The following is a 22484-nucleotide window of genomic DNA, read 5'->3' as shown; positions in this document are numbered from 1 at the left end:
GTGTATGAATCCCAATGCCCCAGAACAGTGACAAGGACACTGTATTGTAAATATGGCAGCATCCTTTGGATGAGATGTAAAACAGAAATCCTGACTCTCTGTGATCATTAAAAATTCCCAGTCATGTTTCAAAAACAGTAAGGTGTATCCTGATTTCCAGGCCAAATTACCCATCAGAGCCTCGTGCATTTGGGTCCCCTGATAATGCCCTGTCTGTAATTGGCTATCTTTTACCCCTTCACCGCCTTACAGATAATATGTGGTCAGATTACTGGTGCAATAACGGCTGCCATTGCATGCCGTGCCATTTGGGTGCTACACATTGCTGGTGGTTGAAGGAATTCCCCTCTGTCTATGTAAAGCACTTTGAGTAATGAGAAAATCGATATATAAATGTAATTAATTAATTATTATTATTGCCAGAGTTTTCCCTAAGCCACTCCTGTGTTGTCTTTGTTTTCTGCTTAGTGTCATTATCCTGCTGGAAGGTGAAGCTTCAGCCCAATCTGAGGTCCAGAGCGCTCTGGATTAGGTTTTCATTAAGGATATCTCTGCATGTTGCTCTGCTCAGCTTTTCCTGAACCCTGTCTTGTCTTCCAGTTCCTGCTACTGAGAAACAAAACCACAGCATGATTGCTTCCACCTCCATGCTTCACCGGTGGAATAGTATTCACAGGCACTGAGTGATGCCTGTTTCCCTCCAGACATGGCACTAATCTTGGTTTCATAAGTCCTTGTTTTTCTCAGTCTGAGAGTCCTTTAGATGCCTTTTTGCAAACTCCAACTGGGCTTCCCTGTGTCTTTTACTGAAGACAGGAACCTGCCGGGCCCATATCAGCGAAGTGCTGCAGTGACAGTTGTTCTTTTGGAAGTTCCTGTCATCTCCATAGCTAAGCCCGAGTGACCATCAGGTTCTTTATCAACTCACTGTGGCCAAAGAAGCGTCTTGGTTGTTCCAACCTTCTTCTGTTTAAGAATTATGAAGGCAACTGTGTGCTTGGGAATCTTCAATGCTGCAGAATTTCTGTAGCCTTCCTCAGCTTTATGATTTAACACAATTGTGTTTCTAACCTATGTAGTCAATTTCTTAGACTTCAGTACTTGATATTTGCTGAGAAACATATTGTCAACTTCACTGTGAGACCTCATCTAGACCAGTGTGTGCCTTTCCTAATAATGTCCAATCAACTGAATTGACCACAGGTGAACTCCAAACAAATTGTAGAAACATCTCAATGACCATCAATAGAGACTGAGGAACCTAAGCCAGATTTCAAGTGTCACAGAAAACAGTATGCCAATATGATATTTCAGTTTTTAGTTTTAATAAATGTGTACAAATTTCTAAAATCCTGTTAATGCTTTATCTTTCTGGGGTAATGAGTGTTGCTTGATGTGGGGGAAAAAATTAATCCAAATTTTAGCACAAGGCTGCAACACAGCAAAATGTGTAAAAGTGAAGGGGTCTAAATAATTTTCCAATCCACTATAATGTTGTAATTACTAAGAATTATATTAATGTAATGTTTTCAAATTATATTCTAATCATAAACTTAATGATTTGCTTCTTTTTTTTCATGGCTAACTTATTGCTGACGTTGTAATGCTAATTTTTACAGAAATAGCAGCATGAAATAAAAGTATTCATGGCTTTATCTGAGTTGTTCTTGGCTTTTGGTTAGCTAAAAGACTAAAATAACATTACGTGTAACCATCATGCTTTAGAGCTAGCAGGATTACACACTGACACACATTGTTTGATTGGTGGAGCACTGCATAGATTTCTTTGAGTTTTATACAAAGCTATTTAATGTCATCAATGCAAGACCAGATATACATTAAAACAGCTAAATTATATATGCTTCAATCCATAAAAGCACTGAGGATTACAGTATACGCAGCTTTGCTTTTACACTATTGAATCAGAAGTCAATGAAAATGACCCAAAAGACATTTATGACACTGAAAATCAGTATTTCTCAAGTAATCACATTTTGGTGTGAATCTGTACTGGAGGCCTAACTGGATTATACATACAGTAGGTTTATGCATTAACATCTTATATAACATGTGCACGTAGAGAGAGACATGTATGACTCAAATGACATTTTGACTTTTAATGCACTTCAGTGATTGGTTGCTTAAAGTGTAGAAATGCCTCAGGGTAAACTTGTGTGTAACTTTTCATAAAACCCTTTGTACACATGTATATATACAAATGGCTAACATTAAAAGCTATCCTGTACCACAGTACATTCATGAAACTTTTAGTCATTTGCAGGAGCACTCCGTTTTTTCAAATCGTATCATTTGCTTTAAAATTATGTTTTTTTCTTCTTGCTCATGGCAAAATTAAATGTGTAAGTTACCTCCTTTCTCATCCATTAGTCTCTTTTTTTGAACAGAAAACACATTGTGGTTAGTGGTGATGTAAGAAAAAGCCTTCTACTTAATTATACACTTTTAGGATGTATCCATTTATTTCATGAAATGCAAAGCTGAAACCTTGAGAAATGCGATTTTGCCAAGAAAACATAAAGTAGTGTATGTGAAGTGTAATATTGTGCCTACAAAGTTGTAGGTGTAGCTTTACAAGCTGTTTAAAGCAGATATAAAAATGGATCGATAAACAACCCGAAATGGTAAACATTTTATTTCACTTGATTTATGTGTTGTCCAATGTTTGTTTATACAAAAACATAATTTTGATTTTGTGAGTTTTCTTCTTCCATTATAGAATTTGGTGAATTATCAGATGCTACTAATGGGTGGTATAGTGGGTAGCTCTGCTGCTCCACAATTCTTTCTTTCTTTCTTTCTTTCTTTCTTTCTTTCTTTCTTTCTTTCTTTCTTTCTTTCTCTGAGTCAACCACTTTCTTAATGAGTCTCAAAGATGTACATGGTAAATTAATGAGGTTACCATCTTCATCCAGTATGAATTAATATGGTTTCTGCACAAGGTGTCTGGGATTATTGCCTTGTAATACAGTTGGACTAGAATCCAGGACCCTGATGTGATGAACAGGAGCAGTTTATTGTAAATTATAAAATAACTAAGAATATTTGGTATTGTCTTTTTGCAGTTCACATAGATGGATATAATTATATTGTGGCAGAGCTGATTACTGCAGAATTTTGTTTTTAAATGGTGGGGTTAACCGATTTTCCTGAAAAGATTTCTCCTACCACAAGTGCTTTTTTCTCTCTGAAGTTAAGAATTACTGAGTCTCTATATCCACCACTTCAAAAATGTTGACTAGAGACCCTGAAGCAACTGTAGAAGGAAATGTAAGGCACACTGTATATCACTAGTCTAGCTAGAAATAAATGTAAATAGTGCAAAGTGTGCATTAATATGATAGATGATGCATGTTCTTTTTTACAATACTAAACTTTAAATAATGTTAAATTAAAGAACTGAAGAAAAACAATTAAAAACAGTAATGTCTTTCTGTATACACTGTGTTTTCATTTGCTACTTAAACATCAGTAATTAAATCCACATCATCAAATTCATATTTTTCATTGTCCCCTGATAGAGTTATACATTCATTATATTTATGCACCTTTCCTTATTTCTACAATTTCAGATCTCTACATTGCAAAGTACGTTAAAACTCTCAAATTTTGCTAGCGCTGATGTCCTATATTATATGCCATGAAAAGAGTGAACAAGAACAACATGTCTAAAGGATTCCTACTTTCTAATGATGTTGAAATGAATATAAAAAGCCTCAAAAATGCAAGAAGCAAACTCATTGAGGAAGACATTTTTTATAGATGGGATATCCTGTAACTGCCTTTCTGACCACTATAGTGATGAATGGTGATTCATAAAAGCCTCAGATAGCAAATCATTTATGTAAAGTTTCATTGGAGAAAATCTTACTGTGTGGTTTAAAATCAAATGAAAACTGCCATAAGCAATTAGTGTTCTTTACAATTATCATATTTTATATATTGTTATTTCATAATAATGGCTGCTCTTTGAAAAATAGGGTTGCTAGAATACCGTACAGAGCAAGAATGATCTTAGCACTGGAGGTGTAACTGAGGAGCATGAAAAATACTGATGATCCAGTGGGTGTTGTTTAAAAGTAATTTTTACTCAGTTCTGAGAGCCTATTTTGGTGTATAAAACATTGCTGCTATAAGTCCAATTTATCAGCACCATTTGCTGAATATAAGTTTAAGTGGTCTATATTATACATTCTTTGGTAATCTAAATAATGTCTTTTATCATAACATCTTGCATTTATGGTACCATGTACTGTTTTATTTTTTATAGATAGATAGAACTTGTACTCACAGAAAAGTTTACTAGTTTATTTGATTATATTAATTTTATTTATTCTTTAATAAAAAAAATGCATAATTTAACAGTTATGCAGTGGTTCATAGGCCTTATCAGATTGTATCCAGTTTCCAGGATTACACATTCTCCCCTTTTCTATTTGTCTTTGCTCTTTGCACTCCATTGCAAGTCCAAAACAAGTAGATTAGATTAATGGGCAGCACCAGGCTGGCCCGATATGCCAACGTGCTCAACAAAGGACTGTCTCCCCAATAAGGGTGGACTCCTGCTTTCCACCTGATGTTAATAAAATGGGATCTGTCTCCCTGGAACCTTATATTGGCCGGAGTGACTTTGCTGACTGCAGCATGTACAAAACTGGTACTGTTTTATGAAATAAACTGGTTTAAGTTACTTCACATTTTAACCTTACTGTCGTTACTGAAAAGCATTGAATAGATCTTAATCATGGTTATCATTGTACAAGATCTCTAAGGTGGGTTTAGGCATAAGAGAACTATTATTAAATTATTTTTTTTATAACATTGCTAAATAAACAAGAATTTATTCAGCAGTGACAAAAGTGGTCTAACTTGCTCCAACAATAACGCCTCCAAAAGAAAGAAACTGCCGTACACTTCCTTACTAAGCTCTGGGCCAGATACACCAGTTTCCAGGGCATAAATGGATTCTGTGGGTTTGAAGCTCTGTGGTTTACCACGTCCTGTTTCGTAAAAGAATGCAAAATGGGATTTTTTTCTGGTGGTTCATTTGTAAACAAAACGCCTGCATTATATTATGCCTTTTTAGTGTTAAACTTTGGAATGCAAATGTGGCTTTCTCCACCCTGATTCATTTTTCAACATGCTGTTAGTTGCCAACCAAACATAAAAAAAATACAACTTAGTTTAAAGTGTAGTATTTTTTTTTTAATAATTTGAATTTATATTATTAACAAGTAAAACATGAATACTAAAAGCATTCATTTGGGTATCATTTTCCATGTTTTATTCACTATAGGATGTAGGAGATCCCAAGACTGCAGTTTGGTGTTTTTGGGCATTCTTTATTCCTTTTCTTATTCTGTTGGGTTCTTCCTATGTCTTGGCGGTTATTGTGTCTTTTGAAGCTGAAGCACTGTGTCTTTAAAATGTGTTAGCAACAGCAACTCCTGGAACTTTATTTTCTATTATCTTGATTGGACAGTTTATTTTTGAAACCATGAAAAGTGAAACAGCAAATTGATATATTATTTATTTTCCTCTGTCTCAGTATAGCAAAAGCCTTGCATTTTTATATTGTGCATGGTGCAATATTTACCCAACCATGCCTTTTTTCTTAACACCATTATGGGTGGGAGAATGGCAGACCTTTACTTGACAACAATGTATGAAAGACAGAAAGTCTGGCACATAGACATAACACATTCACACTGAAGCATTTTAAAGATGACAGTCATTTGAATGTTTGTTTGGACTGTGGGAAGAAGTGTAGGATCTGTTGGAAATGAAACACCATGCAAAAACTGCAGATTCTACACAGAAAGCACCCCCAAACACTGTGATGTAGCACATTTACTTGTTGGTATTACATTGAGATTATTTTCGGTATTTGTATATGAAATAAGTTAATTCATCGACAGAACTCATGCATGAAAAAGTAATACTGGTATATATCTTACTGAACATAATCTAATTTCATGAGCACTGTCGTAAAATAAATTTGGCTAACAAAATTAGATAATGTTGATATTTGGTGGCCTCACTGGCAAGGTGACACCGATGCAGCACAGGACAGGGGACAAACAAGTACAGTGGAACCTTGGTTCACGACCATAACTCGTTCCAAAACTCTGGTTGTAAACCGATTTGGTCGAGAAACGAAGCAATTTCCACTATAGGATTGTATGCAAATACAATTAATCCATTCCAGACCATACAAACTGTATGTAAATATATATTTTTTTAGTTTTTAAGCATAAATATAGTTAATAATACCATAGAATACACAGCGTAATAGTAAACTAAATGTAAAAACATTGAATTACAGAGAAAACTAACACTGCAATAGTTCGCACTATAACACTAGGAACCACTCGCTAAAAACACCTTTTTTTTTTAATGAGTTTTAAGCACTGGGAAAAAATGAACATTTGAAAAATCCGTAATTTAATAAACAACCAAGAAAAGTAACATTGCCACAATGCACGCTATGAACCGATCGCTGGAAACAGAACTGAAAACAAAAACAAGCCTTTTCTACCTTATGAGTCCAGCCCTCCCTCCCTCTCTCGCTCGCTCACTCTCTCTTTTGTGTGTGCGTGTGTCTGCTTTGCGAGCCTGGAGTGCCTGTGTGTGTCTCTCTCTAGCACGCACCTGTGTGTGCGTCTCTCTCGTGCGCCTGTGTGTGTGTGAGCCTTTCTCGCGTGCCTATTTGTGTGTGTGCCTCTCTCGCGCACCTGTGTGTGTGTCTCTCTCTCCTGCACCTGTGTGTTTGTGTCTCTTTCTTGCGCCTGTGTGTGCGTGTGTCACACTCTCTCTCCCTTGCTCGCTCGCTCACTGCACAGGAAATGCACAGGGAGAGACTGAACATGTACAAACCAAAAGGGAAACTGGCTTGTTCGTATACCGAGTGTGTGGTCATGAACCGAGGCAAAAGTTTGGCGAATTTTTTGGTCATAAACCGATTTGTACGTATACCGAGATATTCGTGAACCGAGGTTCCACTGTACCTTCCAGAGAGAGAGAGAGAAACACATACCCTGATTCAATGCTGTTTGCTAACTAAAGGTGGTCCATTTCATGTCAGTGTCTTGGAGAGAAATGTTAAGATTAATATTAAGATTAAGAGAGGGAGTTTTCAACAACACTGAATGAGAAGACAAAGTAATATGCAGTACAATAATGATACCTGAACCTCTTGCTGAGAACAGGAAACTCCTGAGAACTTGCTGAAGACAAATACAATCTCTGCAGGCTCCTAGGCATCAATAGGCTTAGGTCTTCTGGCATATTCTTCTTTCTGTGGCTCCAGGATGAAAACATATAATCAAAAGGATGGATCAGAGGCTTGTTTCTTAAAAACGTTTCTCTGGTCTGAGTGGTATAGAGACATGGCATGGCATTTTAGCTAAAGGGAGTCATCAGCATCCTTCAAAGTGATTCCAAATCTGAGAAGTTGCCCAAGCATAAAGTTTGAAGAAAGTGTTATAACAATAATTAGTTGACCCTAGAGTATTGAAATGGGAAATAAAAGCCACAGTCTCAAGAGAATGAAAAGAGGTAAGAAATGAATGCAATCGATCAAAATATAATCTTATTCTTTGTTGTTTTCCATTTTGAAATGTTGGAAGTTACAGTACATCCATGTGCCTTTTTCAGTGAGAGTGCATTATCTGCTTCAATCTAACCTCCTTTTTGAATGAGGAGGTTTTAAGGAGAAATCAGAGAGTTGCACTGGCAAGTAAGAGATTTTTGCAAAAAGTGTTTTTTATGTATTTAAGTCTATCTATTTGAGAAAAAGCTAAAAAGACAAATAATTTTTACTCGGAGCCTTTAAGTCTTTTTCGACTTTTAAATGTAGAAATCTTACACTGACAATGGAAAGAACAACTGAATTTTCCATAGCCTTTGGGGTGTGATACTTTACAATGTCTGTGGCCAGACAGTTTGCATCAAAGCTTAGCATTCAGACATCTCTTATGTAATCATATCGTAAAAGAAATACTTCTCTTTCTGACCGTTTGTTATTAGAGAGATATTTACTTTGTTAGAAAATTATTTGACAGATTTTGAGCTCAGTGCATCTTGAACGTTTAATGTAAACGTGTGTGTATCACAGTTTGATTGATCGTCCTGTACTAAACTACACCTACTTCAGATAGCTCAGTGAGAGATTTTCAAGCACAGTGATATAATTAATTTTTCTGTTCAGTGGCTACAATCCTCACTCTTAAGTTTCATTGTTGCCTAATCAGCAAACTACAGTATGTCTTGAAAGATGGGAAGGAAGTGTATGCAGGGAGCTTAATATTATCAATATACTTTTAGATTTCATGAAACACAAGGGAAGAAGTATTCTGTGATTCTGTATTTGCTCAGTGGCGGGGTTTGAATGTGTCCTGTGATGCAGCATCCTGTCTCTGGTTTATTATGGCTTTGTGCTTGATGATGCCAGAGCAGGGTATGGCCAACCTGTATCCAGTTATGCAGATGAAATGGATTGATGGATAAACAAAGGGGGAATAAATAAGAATGCAAAGTGAAACAGAACATAAATAAAACAAAATCCTGTTTTTCTGATGATTATGGATTATCTTGACCCTGCTTTTCTTTTTCTTTATACTGGTATTCCCCCCTGCCCCCTCACTACCCCAGCCCCAAACCCACCCATTGTACCACTTCCTCAGCTATTTGCTGTGACATTAGCTAAAAAGAACTGCTGTGTTCCTTGGCTCCTTTAGTGCTTTGTTCTTGGTAATACTTTCAGCTACCAACTAAAAGTGTCCTTTGATTTTTTGGTTTATGAATTATTGTTTTTTTTTTATTGTTGCTTTCCTTTTACTGTATTCCTTTTTCATGTTATCAATAAGACTTTGATCACAAAAATATTAGTTTTGCTGTTTGTCTTTTAGACCCTGAGCTGATTTAATTTTAGGCTTAGGAGTTGTCTCTTTTGTAATTTATTTAATTAGTTAATTTCCTATTGTTTTCTGTTTGTTATAGTATTTCAAATTCTTTTGAATTTGGTATTTTCAAACTTTAAATTTATAATACTTTATGTATTAAATAAATTAAATATTTTATTTGAAGGGCTGTTGATGATTGTGGCCTTCCCATTTTGGAATATATAGAGGGTCTCATTGGTTAGATGGTCTTGGGTTACGGCAGTTCTGCTGATAAACATATAAAACCCCCAAAGATTTCTTTTTTATGAATTTCGATTCATTTTCATCAAGTGACTTTTGTTTTTTAATTATAAATAAAGTATACTAATTTTGACCAGGGGAGAAACTATGTGGGGACCATTTAGAAGCCAGACCAACCCTAATATTTCTGTTTAATTTATGCTAATCATCAATCATTTTATCCACTCCAATCAATCTTCAATAAACTGAACCACCTTATTATTCAAGGGGAAATCCCTTCCCGGAATGGCCTATTGCTTGCCCACCTGGTTGTTTCCAGGCCAACCCACTTTGCAGTTTCTGGATTTGCCTTTTTTAAAAGCCCGGTGCCTTCTTCTTTTAGCTGGCAGTTCTCCTGGTTCTCCCATAGGGGCCATCAACAGGGGAGTCGCCCTACCTCCTGTCAGCTGCAGCTGACTCTTCTCCTGGTCTGGTAGCCTTCTGTCCCCTGGCTACATACAGCTTTGAGACTCGGGTTTCCCAGTGACCAGGGTGCTTACACTGGGGCTCACTTTCCCAAGCCTCTCTGACTCCTGCTGCCTTCCTGGCCTTACACAGTGAGCCAACCACCTTCTTGGTCATGCCAGCTCCTTGAGATGTTCAGCTGGAGTGACCGCTTCATTCAGCTCCCACGTGTCAGCCAAACACTCATTCCAGGGACTCTCCTCCCAGCTGCCTACCTTAACCAGCAAGTCTGTTCTTGCTCCCTCACTCACTGCTGCACCAGCTTTCAACGCCTCCTGCCGTCTTCTTCCTCTGAGCTCTGTTCTGTGTTATTCAATCTCTCCTCCTCAGCACTCACACTTCTCCTTTTATAATATTAACGTGGCACAGGTGTGGCAATTAGCAGCACCCAGCATCAATTACAGACACGGGAGATCCCGCATCTGTGCACTTGAGTGCGGAAACGCCCATACCTGCATCGTGCCCAGGAACCTCTCCTGCCACACGACCACGCCCCCTCCTTAAAGCAGCAAGTGCACCGATTATTTATTTAAAAACTGGCCATTCGTTTAGAGCGGCAGATCCACTATATCACAACACCTCTCAGCCACACCATCTTAGGGGGGCAACTGCTGGATGGGGGAAGTGACAGCAATCCCTAAGCAAAGGTTGTATGTCTCTGCTGAGGGATCAAATGTCAGAACATTGGCAGGAAAGAAATTTGTTTGTAACCAGAGGGCAATCTGCAATTATTAAACAGTGGACTTAATTATGCATATCTTCAATCCATTTTTAATAAATGGGATCAATAAGCCACTTGCCTACTCACCAAATTCACCACTGTTCTGACATTCTGCTCTTCTCTCTCATTCTCTCATTTTCATGGCCCTGACTCCTTTTCGCTCACTACAGAGCCATTGATCTTGCTCTTCTTTAAACTATAGGCTCTACAATATCAATGGCACAATATATTGTAGCTCTAAAACCCTGCTTGATATCTCTGACAGCCCAAACCTTTGAATCATTTCCGTGGTACTGCCTGTGGTAAGAGAGGTCCACGGTTTCTTCTGGTGAGCATCCAAGTGGCAGGAGTGACCACTATGCTGAGGAGTGTGCTGTCGATGGCAGAGGCCAATGGTTCAGCAGCAGTGAGAGGATAGGGCATGCTTTCGCTGGGTGGAGCCCTGAAAAGAATTGGTGGGTGCGGAGCAGGGCTCCCCACAGACACTGTAGGATTGGCGAAGGGGACATGGACCAGAAGAAAAAGGTGTCAGTGCCTGCTGAGGAACTTCTCCTTGGGCTGCAAAGTCAGATTTTTAAAGGGTCACTGAGGCTCATTGGACAACAGGACAATTTTCTGCCTATGTTTTAACCTCATTTTTAAAAGGTTTTCTATTCATTGGATTTTAACTTTCACAGCACCTTTGTTTTATTGGATTATTTATTTATTGAAGATTGAGCACTGCACTTTTGAACACTGTTTGTTTTGATTTTGTTTTAATAAAAGCACTGAGTGCCTTTTTTACACCAACCCCATGCTATATGTGTGATTTCTCCTAATCTGTCAAGCTCATCCTAGTCATGACTATCAAGAGGCTCCCAAAGAAGAAGTGGGAGCTTGGAGTCAACCCTCACCGTTACACTGGCCAGACAATTTTTGATGACAGAGCCTACTCTGTCCAGTACCTCCTGGTGTCCTTGCACCCCATAGTTCTTTGAGCCCTTGAAGGGGCCTCCAATGCACACTCCCAGCTGCCAATTTCTTTAAAGGCACAGACTGGTCTCTGCTATATGCCCTGTAGTGGCCAGATGGTGTTCTGACTTTCTATCTGACCTCCACTGTGCAAGTATCTGTTCTAAGGAGACAGCTTGCTTCTTGGCATGGTGGGAAATCTCTTTATTTTTCTATGTAGGCTTCCACCTAGTTGCTGTCTCTGCCTTCTATCTCAGGCAGGCTATGCTGCCCACTCCCTGCCACTATGCGTCTGTTTCACTTTCCACCTCGGAGCTTTGTCAGGCACACTGTCTTGCACTATGTCTTCTTGATTGTGCTCCTTGGCCCAGGCTGCCTTTTGCTAGTCAGAAACCCCCTGTTATGCTTAGCATCTATTTGAGGTCTAGCCAATATCTATATCAACATTTATTCATCTGTCACTTAGTTACTATTAAAATAGGGTCTATTTCAGTTTATAAGCAGGCCTTTTCAAAACAGGTGATGACTGAACTTTCAGGAAAACCATTTTTTTGCTCTGCATTACATTTTTTTGTTTTGCATTCCTTTTTTAGTTTCAATTGGTTCATGCCCCCCAGTTTTGCATTTATTCTGTCTGTATTTAGGTCCTTACTTTTATTCACTTTGACTTTAATGCATCCTTGCATTCTCCTTTTGTCATATTGAATTATTTACTTTTTTAACAGACCACAACTTAGCGTTCTTTCATTTCCAGCCTCACTAATTTGAATCTACATTTGAAAAAGTGCCACTGTCTTTCTGTTTGATTCATCTAATTTCCAATAAATCCACTTAGTCATGCAGTATCAGACACTTAAAGAATTATTTCATAGGGACGAATGGCATATTATTTTAATTTTGGAAGCTGTCAACACTGCTTTTGACCCAAAGAAATTTGTCAAAAAATAGAATGAATTGTATATATATATATATATATATATATATATATATATATATATATATATATATATATGTGTGTGTGTGCGTGTGTGTGTGTGTGTTTGAGAAATCTTTCAGCAATACTCATTGTTGTTTACATTATCTCTGAAAATGTAAAATAACAGAAAATAAGACATGTGTACATAGTACAATGAACACCTTTCATGCATGTCTCCCCAGAACAACAATAATAAACACACACAGAGAAACTATGCATAACATGCAACATCTCTCTCTCTCTCTCTCTCTCTCTCTCTCTCTCTATATATATATATATATATATATATATATATATATATATATATATATATATATATATATATATATATATAGTATAAAATCCAACTTCTGTGTGCCTGTCTGTCTGTATGTCAGTCCTCTTTTCATGACTACTAAACAGATTTAGATTGGGTTTTTTTCTATAATTGGCTTGAACGTTCCAGTTGATTTTGCAACTTCACTCATCATGTTAAGTATCATAGTTCACTTTCATGAGCAATATATTTGCACTAATCTGAGACAGAGGCTGTGGGCCAAGGGGAGGGGGAAGCGTAACATCAGGAGTGGAAGCCGGGCAGAGCCATCCTCACTCACACGCCAGTCTCCACTCGAATCAGTCTACCTCTGGCCATATTTTGGAGCTTACCTTGCCTCCACTTAGCTAGCGATACCTGTTTGTTTATTGATTTTTAAAGTTTGTCCTGTTTCACTAATATATGGGTGGAGCTGCGAGGGACAGCTAGTCTACAATATATACAGTTTATAGTATATGTAACATATATAATGTATATTTGCAAGTTTTTGTTTATATATATTGTGACCTGACCAGTAGGGGGCATTGCAGCACCCCAAACCCCCAGACACAATTTCACAACCCAGCAATGGACTCATATAAAAGGTGTTTATTTCAGACAATACCTACACAGGGTTTCAGTTTCCTTCTATCTAGACCACACAACAAGCAGTAAGTTTCTCCTTTCTCCAGTCTCATCCACCTCCTCCCGACTCCTACTCTGCAAGGCAGGCTCCTTTTAAACCAGATGGGGGATTGCTTCCAGTGTCACAGCAATGGTCATCCAGAGCACTTCTGGATCATACGGAAATCAAGGTAGTCTTCCACCGACAGAGGCCATTTAGAACACAATTGGGCTGCACTTTTAAAGTCCAATTTCCATGTAACCCTGTGGGAGTCCTAACTGGGACCAACCTGGAGGAACACTGTCACCTATCATTATAGGGGAATGAACTGCATCTGTCATTCATGTTTGCCCAGTTCTTCCATTAGTATTTTAATCCAACTGGAGTAAGAATCGGCAACTTTCCTGGCTGGGTTGCAGCTCCATCTGTGCTGTCCTTCCATTATGAAAATCCTGGGTGGGTAATGGTTCACTCTTCATCCCATTTGTGATTCCAGTCCATTCACCTTGGCATCTACAGTATATAATGTTTTTCTACACAGTGTTTTATGGTGCAATGTAAAGATCCATTTCTTTATTTTTGCACTTACAACAGTGAAAAAGACTGTCCAGATGTTATTGGAAGAAATGCTTGCATATTTCTGAGTGGAGCAATCAAGCCAGAAGATATGGTATAGTGGAAAAAGGGAATTGGGAGCTGACATAAAGAAATACCATTTGATAGGTTTTGCTGAAAAGAAAACTGTCATATTTGAAGGATGTAGTCAAAAGATAGATACTTTCATCAACTCCCTTCACATCATCCACTGGGAATGTGTGTAATATATGATTCACTTTAAGATTTTATTGGATACAGATTCTTGTTTTGCCCAGTAGCATATCTGACTGCTTTTCTGCTCTCCCTTTCAATACAACATTTAGTCCCAGAGCATAGTCAGAAATCTCTCCCCACCCTGCCACTGTGTGCTAGTTTTGTTTCAATTTGAAATAGAAACTAAAATTATATAGACATCAATAAGGTATTCACATACAGTAGATCCACACTTCCATTAATTTTATATATGGATAATAAAATATTTACCCACTACGCAGAAGAGAGCCACCTGGTAACTTAAATGGCTATTGCCGGTGGTTATGATAAACAGGTAGTCATGTACACAACTGCTTACTTACAAAATTACTCTCTAAGTTCGCTTATGCCATTTTTTTTCATAATCCACAATTTGCAATGCTATGGTTTTGTACACTTTTTCTTTGTGTTCAGTCTGTTCAAGTGTAACATCTTATGTTATTTTATCTCAATCTCAAAACGTCTTAATCTAATTCACGATTGTGATAGACGAGAGCCTATGCTGGGCAGTCTAAGGTGCAAGGCAAGAACCATGCCTGGACAGATCGTCAGTCCATTGCTGGCATACGCAAACTCGCATGGGGCCAATTCCAAATTTTCAATTAGCCTAATTCTGTCTTTGGATCTTGAAGGAAATCCTGCACACCTGGAACAAAATCCCACTCAAACTTTCAAACTTCACATAGACAATGATCAGACCTGGGGTTTATACCACAAGATCCACAATACAAGCCAGTGAGCCATTGTGTAACTGTATCAAGTTCAATGTGATTTTGAATATTTTACTTTTCATAATATTTCATTAAAATAAATTTGACATTTTGAAAAAATCTTTCAAATGGTTCCAGATAATACTTTTAACAGTTCTTTAACCATAGTCTTTGAAAAACCTCCTATTCCTATACTGACAATCCCATACTATTTCACTCATGACATTCAGCCATGTTAAATGTTATTAATCTTCTGACTTTATAACCTGATTCTGTTAGTCGTATAATTTACAGGTTGAAGGACCCCAAACATTGTCTAATATTTCTGATTTAACTGTAAAAAATATATGCCGTGATTGGTTTTATTGGCCTGTATTAATTACACCTCTTAGTTCTGTTTGTACCAAGGCTGCCTGAATAGCTTAATGCGACTTGGTCATGTACTGTAAATGGATGGTGTGTGTGCATTGAAGCAGGGCTCAGGCAGTCAGCCCTTGCTCTTCGTTTATGCTCTTGTGACAGTGTGAAAGCCCCTTGTGCTCTTGCCAGCCCTACTTTTTACTTCTTGCATTCTTCTCCTATTTGCAATGCTTGTGTTTTTTGCGTGCACGCCAGACATCCTGCCTGTTTCTTGAAAGCATTCGGCCTCAGGGATGAACAACCTTGCTTCTTTTTATCATTATCTTCTGGCTTCTGAGCATTTTTTCTATCAAGGCATATCTTTATGCTGTTGTCCATCTGTATGCATTTTCAAAATGAGTTCTTAGTAGCTAGCTCAATTTTATACATCATCCCAATGCTGTTTGAACATCAGGCTTATATTCTGCTGTGCGGGGGGCTGTTCTGAGACTTGATGAGTGGCCTGCAAGCATTAAACAGTGAACACATTATTTAACTCTGTCTGAACTGTAGTTTGTATGGCAACCATATGTCACATCGATATTTTTACCTAAATTATTTTAAAATTCAATTCTTGATGAAAATAGATAAGAAAACACCTTTGAGTGATTTCGTAATGTTATCCTGACACTTTTAATAGATCTGTAGTTTCCATAACCCCTTATTTTGTTTGACAACATGGACATGAACCCACAATTAGAATTTCTGTGGACTACTCCAGGCGGTCTATGCGGCCCGATTTTGGTTAGCCGTTTACTGTTACCAAACTACATGCAGCTGTTAGTTGGGGTCAACAGTGTTAAATGGGAGTAGGGAGCCAGCCTTTCTCAGTTTTATGGTTTCAGAAGAAACCAAAGAAAATGTTAATCTATTGCCTTTATAGCAAGTGGACCTGGTTGATTCCACAGTTATTTTTGGTCATGAAACGATGTGGGGTTGAGATTAAATTTACATAGATGCCTGATACGTACAGCAGAGAATGCAAATGTTAAATTAAGGCAGTATATCAGGAAATCTTGTCTGTAACACATAGGTTTTGTTTTGATGATGCAGCATGGTTTGGGTTCTGAAAATGAGAAACACATGAGGTTCCCCATTGGTGGTACAGAAAGCCAATAACTACCGAGGTCTAGCATTGCATTTTGTCAGGCCACAAGCAGCCATTATAGCTAAGAAGACCAACCGGCTTTCAACAATATATTTGTCTGACTGAATCGACACTCCTAAATCACTCTGCCTGTTCCTTTTTGGTGTGTCCCACATAGCTGCACGACAATTTGGCTTAAGATGTAAGAGTATTTTCATGTCATTAAATCACCAGTTTTATATTTTTAAGGCTATTTCTTCATGGTACAGTAATTTAAAAATCTTATATAAAAAGGATTTTGGGAGTGTATGTTTGCAAATGAGTAATGTTTATACCTTTCTCATAAAATTATGTTAAACACCTTAGCGTTTTAAGATTTCAATCATTTTTTAAACTACTAAAAAACAACAAAATGTCTGTTCCACTGCAGATATAGTAGGTGCCCGTTAAGCCGTAAGATAAAGCTATGTGAACAATATCTATAAGCAATGTTTTTTTTTTATCTATTTTGTACCATTACTTGTTTTTTAAAAATTAGTTGGCATGTTCACTTCTATTGACTGATTTGCTTAACATCTTATCAACTTTGGAAATATTTTTCATAATCCAACTACTGAATGTTTCTAACAGATAGGATGGCACGAATTATTATGTTTATATTTGTAGTAAAGTTGTAGAAAGTGGAACTGTGAACAAAAAAAGAAAGGGAACACATTTAGAGTTAAAAAGGGCAGTAGCCAGAATGAGGAGATCAACACAAACTGAATATCAAAGCCCAAAACTGTAATCAAAATCGAGGTCTTATTTCATGTCAGATTTGAATGCCTTTAAACCTTTTACACTACTAATAAATACCTGAAAAGATTTTCAGAACAAATCCAAAATGTTCAACACCAGAATGCTAGGCTACAGATAGGGTTTGCTCCTTGGCTTCTATATATATTCCTTTTTATTGTTTTTTTCTTGCTTTTTATTCATTATTTTTCATGTGGTTTATGTTTTTATGTAAAGTTATGTTTATGTATTATTTAGTCAGTCAGTTAGTCATTCTCCAACCCGCTATAGCCTAACACAGGGTCATGGGGGTCTGCTGGAGCCAATCCCAGCCAGCACAGGGTGCAAAGCAGGAGCAAACCCTGAGCAGGGTGCCAGCCCACTGCAGGGCACACACTAGGGACAATGTAGGATTACCAATTTATGTATTATGCATTTATGTTTTCTTATGTATTTTGTGAGTGGAACCCCAAGAGGCACATCCTCTATAATATCATTGCTGAGGGACCACCCTCAGCCATTATGTTTCAAGCTGGACAGTGCATTCCAAAGAGCTTCATTGTTTGTTGAAATGTTAGCAGTATTTTTAGTAAACATTGTTTATATCTTCTGGATTTGTGGATTTTTTTGCTCTATTCTCTCAATTTGATTATTAAATATCAATTTTGACTTGTTAGCCTTGGATTGTCATTTTAAGAAAAACTCTTTTGCCTCAGTTTACTGTTTTGCTTATATTTTTTGTGATTCTATGTGTTATTTAAATAAGTTATTTTAAAAAGCTTTGTCATTGAATTTGTCTCCAGTTTATCCTCTTTATTGGAAGCATTTAATGCATATTTTTTAACTTGATCAGCCAGTGCCTGGGGTGAGGCCCATATCTAGGCAGGCCAGTGAAGACCATGGTCTGGTTATGTAGGTCTTTTTCGAGACCTTCTACACTTTTTGGTCATGTTTTTGTTGCTTACTCACAACACAAGACCAGCGCAACGAAAGTGCGTCACTAGTAACACTAGTAGTTGTTGCCCTGAGAATATCACAAATTGCGAGTCCTGTGATAAACAAAATGGAAAATAATTGTTAATGATAAAAATAAATTGATGAAAATAAACAAAATTAACACAAAAATGTACAAAGATAAGATCTACTAGACAAACAAAGTAACAAAATCATAAAAGATTTGTACTTAAAGTTCTCTAGTGCTTAAAGCTTTTTACGAGTTTCTTTCTCTTTAGGTCACTGTAACTATTTGTGTGGATTGCTGTTAGACCACACAAGCAACTGCAGTTATAGTGGAAGCTGAGCTTTTAGTGGTGGCTCTGAGGCTAGGGATCTGCACTGGCAATCGGAAGGTTGCCGGTTCGAATCCCATAAATGCCAAAAGGGACTCTGCTCTGTTGGGCCCTTGAGCAAGGCCTTTAACCTGCAATTGCTGGCCACTTTGAGTAGTGAGAAAAGCGCTATATAAATCCAAAGAATTATTATTATTAAATGATTTGGACTAAAAATGCACATCCACAAATATAATACTACTTAGCATAAGACCATAAGTCTATGTGCTACAGCTTCTGGGTGTCTTGACTACTTGCCATACCTTGGTTTCTTATTAGCATTAAATGTTTCTCTGAGGGGCGGCACGGTGGCACAGTGGGTAGCGCTGCTGCCTCGCAGTTAGGAGACCCGGGTTTGCTTCCCGGGTCCTCCCTGCGTGGTGTTTGCATGTTCTACTCGTGTCTGCGTGGGTTTCCTCCAGGCACTCCGGTTTCCTTCCACAGTCCAAAGACATGCAGGTTAGGTTCATTGGTGATTCTAAATTGTCCCTAGTGTGTGTGCCCTGCGGTGGGCTGGCACCCTGCCTGAGGTCTCTTTTCTGCCTTGCGCCCTGTGTTGGCTGGGATTGGCTCCAGCAGACCCCTGTGACCCTGTAGTTTGGATATAGAAGGTTAGATAATGGATGGATGGATGGATGGATGTTTCTCTGATTGTTGATTAGTTAATATTTTGTTTTAGCTTGACAAATGTATTGTTATTACATACATTTTCTATTCCTGTTAGAAATTCCATTACTGTTCTTAGGGAGGATCAAAGAGTACAGAAAAATGTGCAGTTAAAACACTACAACAAAAAGCAGCAACACAAGCAATGAACTTCAGTCACTGGATACAGAGTGCTCAGAAGAAAGGTGATTTACTAGATTCTAGTTCCATTACTGGGTAAGCATATAAATCCAGCCTATTCAGTGATACTGAATGCTTAATATTGTCCATTAAGTCTTGTAAAGGTGAACTTCTTGTCACGCTCCTAGCTGACCAGTGTAAAAGGGAAGTCCTGCTAGGCATCAGTTGGGCAGAACAGTCTAGTTGCCCTGTGTTGGCCTGTATGTAACATATTCATTCAAAGAAGACTATGGTATCAGTCATCCACAAAGAAACTACCATTTTTAAGGATTTTAGCTTGGCTGTGAGGAATTTGTGTTAACTGTAAAATGTGAACACATGGATGCTAGTCTCTCATGAGTCTTCCTTAGGTTTAATCAAATTTTGGCACTTGTTTAATGTACAGATTGAGGCCATTTTATATATAATATGACCAATATGGTGCATGTATCATGTGCCTAGCAGCCATGTATGATCATGGCAATCAGACACATTATATAGTGGCAGTCAACAAAAACCAAAAACATGACATAGTGACAGCAGTTTAGTCACTAAAATAGGAATGAAATAATTTAAAGTCAAAAATAACTTATTTTGTAGAAAATAGTTGAACAACATTAAACATAAAGTTGAAGAATTTCTAACAAACGTTTTTTGGAGTTTTTACACAAAAAAGCACAGTTTTAGCACTATTGTGCACTTAAATGGTTTGTTTGTGTTAAACTCTATGTGGCCTTTCCCTTTTATCAGCTCTGTGATGCCTTTTGTTTGCTCTTCAGAAGCTAGTTTTATGCTAGTTAGGCACTCACATCTGGGGAGTGGTTCAACATAAAGTCTTCTGTTTTTTGTAAATATAACATTTGGGCCTGTTACGTTTTTTAGGAGCATGTACTATTTCTTTTATTTTTGTCTTTCGGGCATTGCTTAAATTCAGACAACACAGCAGCATGGTTTTACAATTTGAAATTTTAAGTCTTTAATTTTTGTTTCTCTATCTTGCTATTTTGTTCTTTTCTTGTATCACATTTTAATAAAGTCATCTCTCTGCTATTTTGAATGTCTCTGATGTTATGCATTACTAGTGGCATGACCATGTGCGTGTGTACGCATACTTGTGACACTATGCCAATCGTCTGTTTATGTATTGTACAATGCAAAGTTGATTTACTTATTCACTCACTCACTCAGTTAATTATTCACTCTCTTAAGTCAGTCACTCACCAACAAAGATGCTATTTCCCATTTACGTTGTAGTTAAAAACCTGACATTTGGTAGTGTGGTACATCTAAGCCTGTAAGTATTCACTAAGAACAGAGATTTTGGTGTATCAACATTCTGGCAAAAACCTTCCATACAATGAAAAAAACTAAATACCCCAAAATCTCAAAAACAAATTGACTGATTTGATTGAAATTTGGTAAAAAAAAAAAGAATTACCTGACATTTATTTATTTCTTAATTATTTTCAGTAATAAAACTGTAATGAGGGGAGTATTCTTAAGCAGTCTTCTTTTGTAACTGCACAGATAAATGGGGCTGGTGGTGAGTGAAAAAGGAAAAAGGATAACTTATCTGCATAGAAAAAAGAGATGAGGTGGGGAGCTGAATGGAAAATGGGATATGATTTGAACAAAGAAAAAACTCGAACACGTTGTCAGTAAGTGTTCCCCTTGCATACATGCAGTACCCCTTATTCTCTCTGCTTCTTCATAGTCCTTACAATGCAGTATAAAATACATAGACATTCAAGCTGGATTTGGTTGTTGAGAACTTCTATATACATAAAGTTCAAAGAACAGGGGTGTTGTGGGGGCAGCTTGGTGGTAGAATATGTGCAATATTGCTAGGAACAAGGTGTCCTCTGGAGGTCAGAATGTGCAACTATTAAGGAAGAATTCATCTACAACAGGAATGTTTTAATCATGTATAATTATATGTAGCATGTTTGTTTAAAAGTAGGGAACTCTAGTGAATGAATAATATTAGCCCCTTTGGGAAAAAATATTGCATACAGAAAAGTGCTTAGTTATTTACATAGTACTTACAATACATCTGATTAACTCTTGGAACTATAACCGAAGCCCATTACCTTAGGAAATTTCCCTGGTAACACAGCTAGTTTCATATAAAGTTGAGCTGCATGCTCTTTCATTATCTGAAATTTGTTTCAAGGGAATTACATTTTGATTACCTTAAGAGCACTAATATTTCTGCCATTTTTTAAAGAGTGTGGTTGACATTTGGTTTTGGCTCTGTTTTGTTGACGAAGTAATTATTTTGGTTGCTTCTTCCTTAGACTGATGTCAATTGACCCCTTACTCTATCCAAAGTAAGATTCTGGAATTACCCAATAAATTCTTCCATCTTGCTCTAATAACAATGGTGACCTTTTGTCTCTACTTTTATGCAAAGTCACAACGCACATACTATACCTTCAGAAATTCTGTTTATTTATTTATTGTTTTTTCTTACTTTTTTAATGTTATTGTGTTCAAATGTACAACCTCAAAGACCACATTTTTTATATATTAGTGGAATGGTTAACATTCTTGTACTTCCTCTTTTGGGATCCATTAAACTACACTTTTTTGGATAGCTGCTACATGGGCATTTTTTGGAAAATGTGCTCTGCAGGGAGTGTGTGTGATTTGCTGCTAGGGAATGGCAGGGTGTCTTGGTAAAGGCATGCCAACTGGAGTGAATGGCTTAGTCTCTGCCATCTGTTTTTGTATTACAGTTTTTAGAGTTTTAGTTACAACAGGTATTTGCTTGCTGACATTAAATTTAGTTTTGTCTCACTCCTAAAAACTGTTAATCTTACCTCAACTTACACTATATCAGTCTTATCCCAAACACCCTACAACTGTTTGAAGACCAATATCTTGTTTACATAACCACCACAACAAAGTCATTTATAAAAATGTCTACAGAAAATCCTCCTTTCAGCTTGTGTTTGCCTTCCCCCATCGATATTAATATGTGTCACTGTGTTGCTTGGCTTATATCAGACACAACTCAAAATCAACAACAAACACTATTATTTCTTGTATAGCCCAAAATCACACAAGGAATGTCTCAATGGGCCTAAACAGGCCCTGTTTTTTTCAGCTCTCAGGAAGAAATCTAGGGAAAGGCAATTCAGAGAAATACCCCCTTCCAGGTAAAATGGGCATGCAATGGGAGTCAAAAAAAGGGGGAAATACAGAGACACAAAAACAGAACACAAATGATTCTCTTCACAGGGCTAAATTTGGCAATCTATTCTTGCCACCTCAGAA

The 22484-nt window shown here is 37.4% G+C and overlaps 1 protein-coding gene and 1 long non-coding RNA gene across 5 annotated transcripts in view; one reads left to right on the top strand and one right to left on the bottom strand.

The window, feature by feature from the left end:
• The window catches only part of erg (ETS transcription factor ERG), a 289025-nt gene that overhangs the window by 133453 nt on the left and 133088 nt on the right, over nucleotides 1-22484 (top strand). The window lies entirely within an intron of this gene.
• Nucleotides 1-22484, bottom strand: part of LOC120523283 — a 31498-nt gene that overhangs the window by 7193 nt on the left and 1821 nt on the right. The window contains exons 1-2 of one of the 2 annotated variants that reach the window (XR_005632579.1): nucleotides 9881-10065; nucleotides 7205-7315 (exon numbers count right to left, since the gene is read on the bottom strand). This is a non-coding gene — a long non-coding RNA (uncharacterized LOC120523283). Of the gene's footprint in view, nucleotides 1-7204; nucleotides 7316-9880; nucleotides 10066-22484 lie in introns of those variants that run through there. The other variant, XR_005632578.1, reaches the window with a different exon arrangement.

This window comes from Polypterus senegalus, chromosome 2, assembly GCF_016835505.1.
Source record: "Polypterus senegalus isolate Bchr_013 chromosome 2, ASM1683550v1, whole genome shotgun sequence".
In the NCBI taxonomy this organism is placed as follows: Eukaryota; Metazoa; Chordata; class Cladistia; order Polypteriformes; family Polypteridae; genus Polypterus; species Polypterus senegalus.
This window is presented reverse-complemented; position numbering and strand designations above follow the sequence as displayed.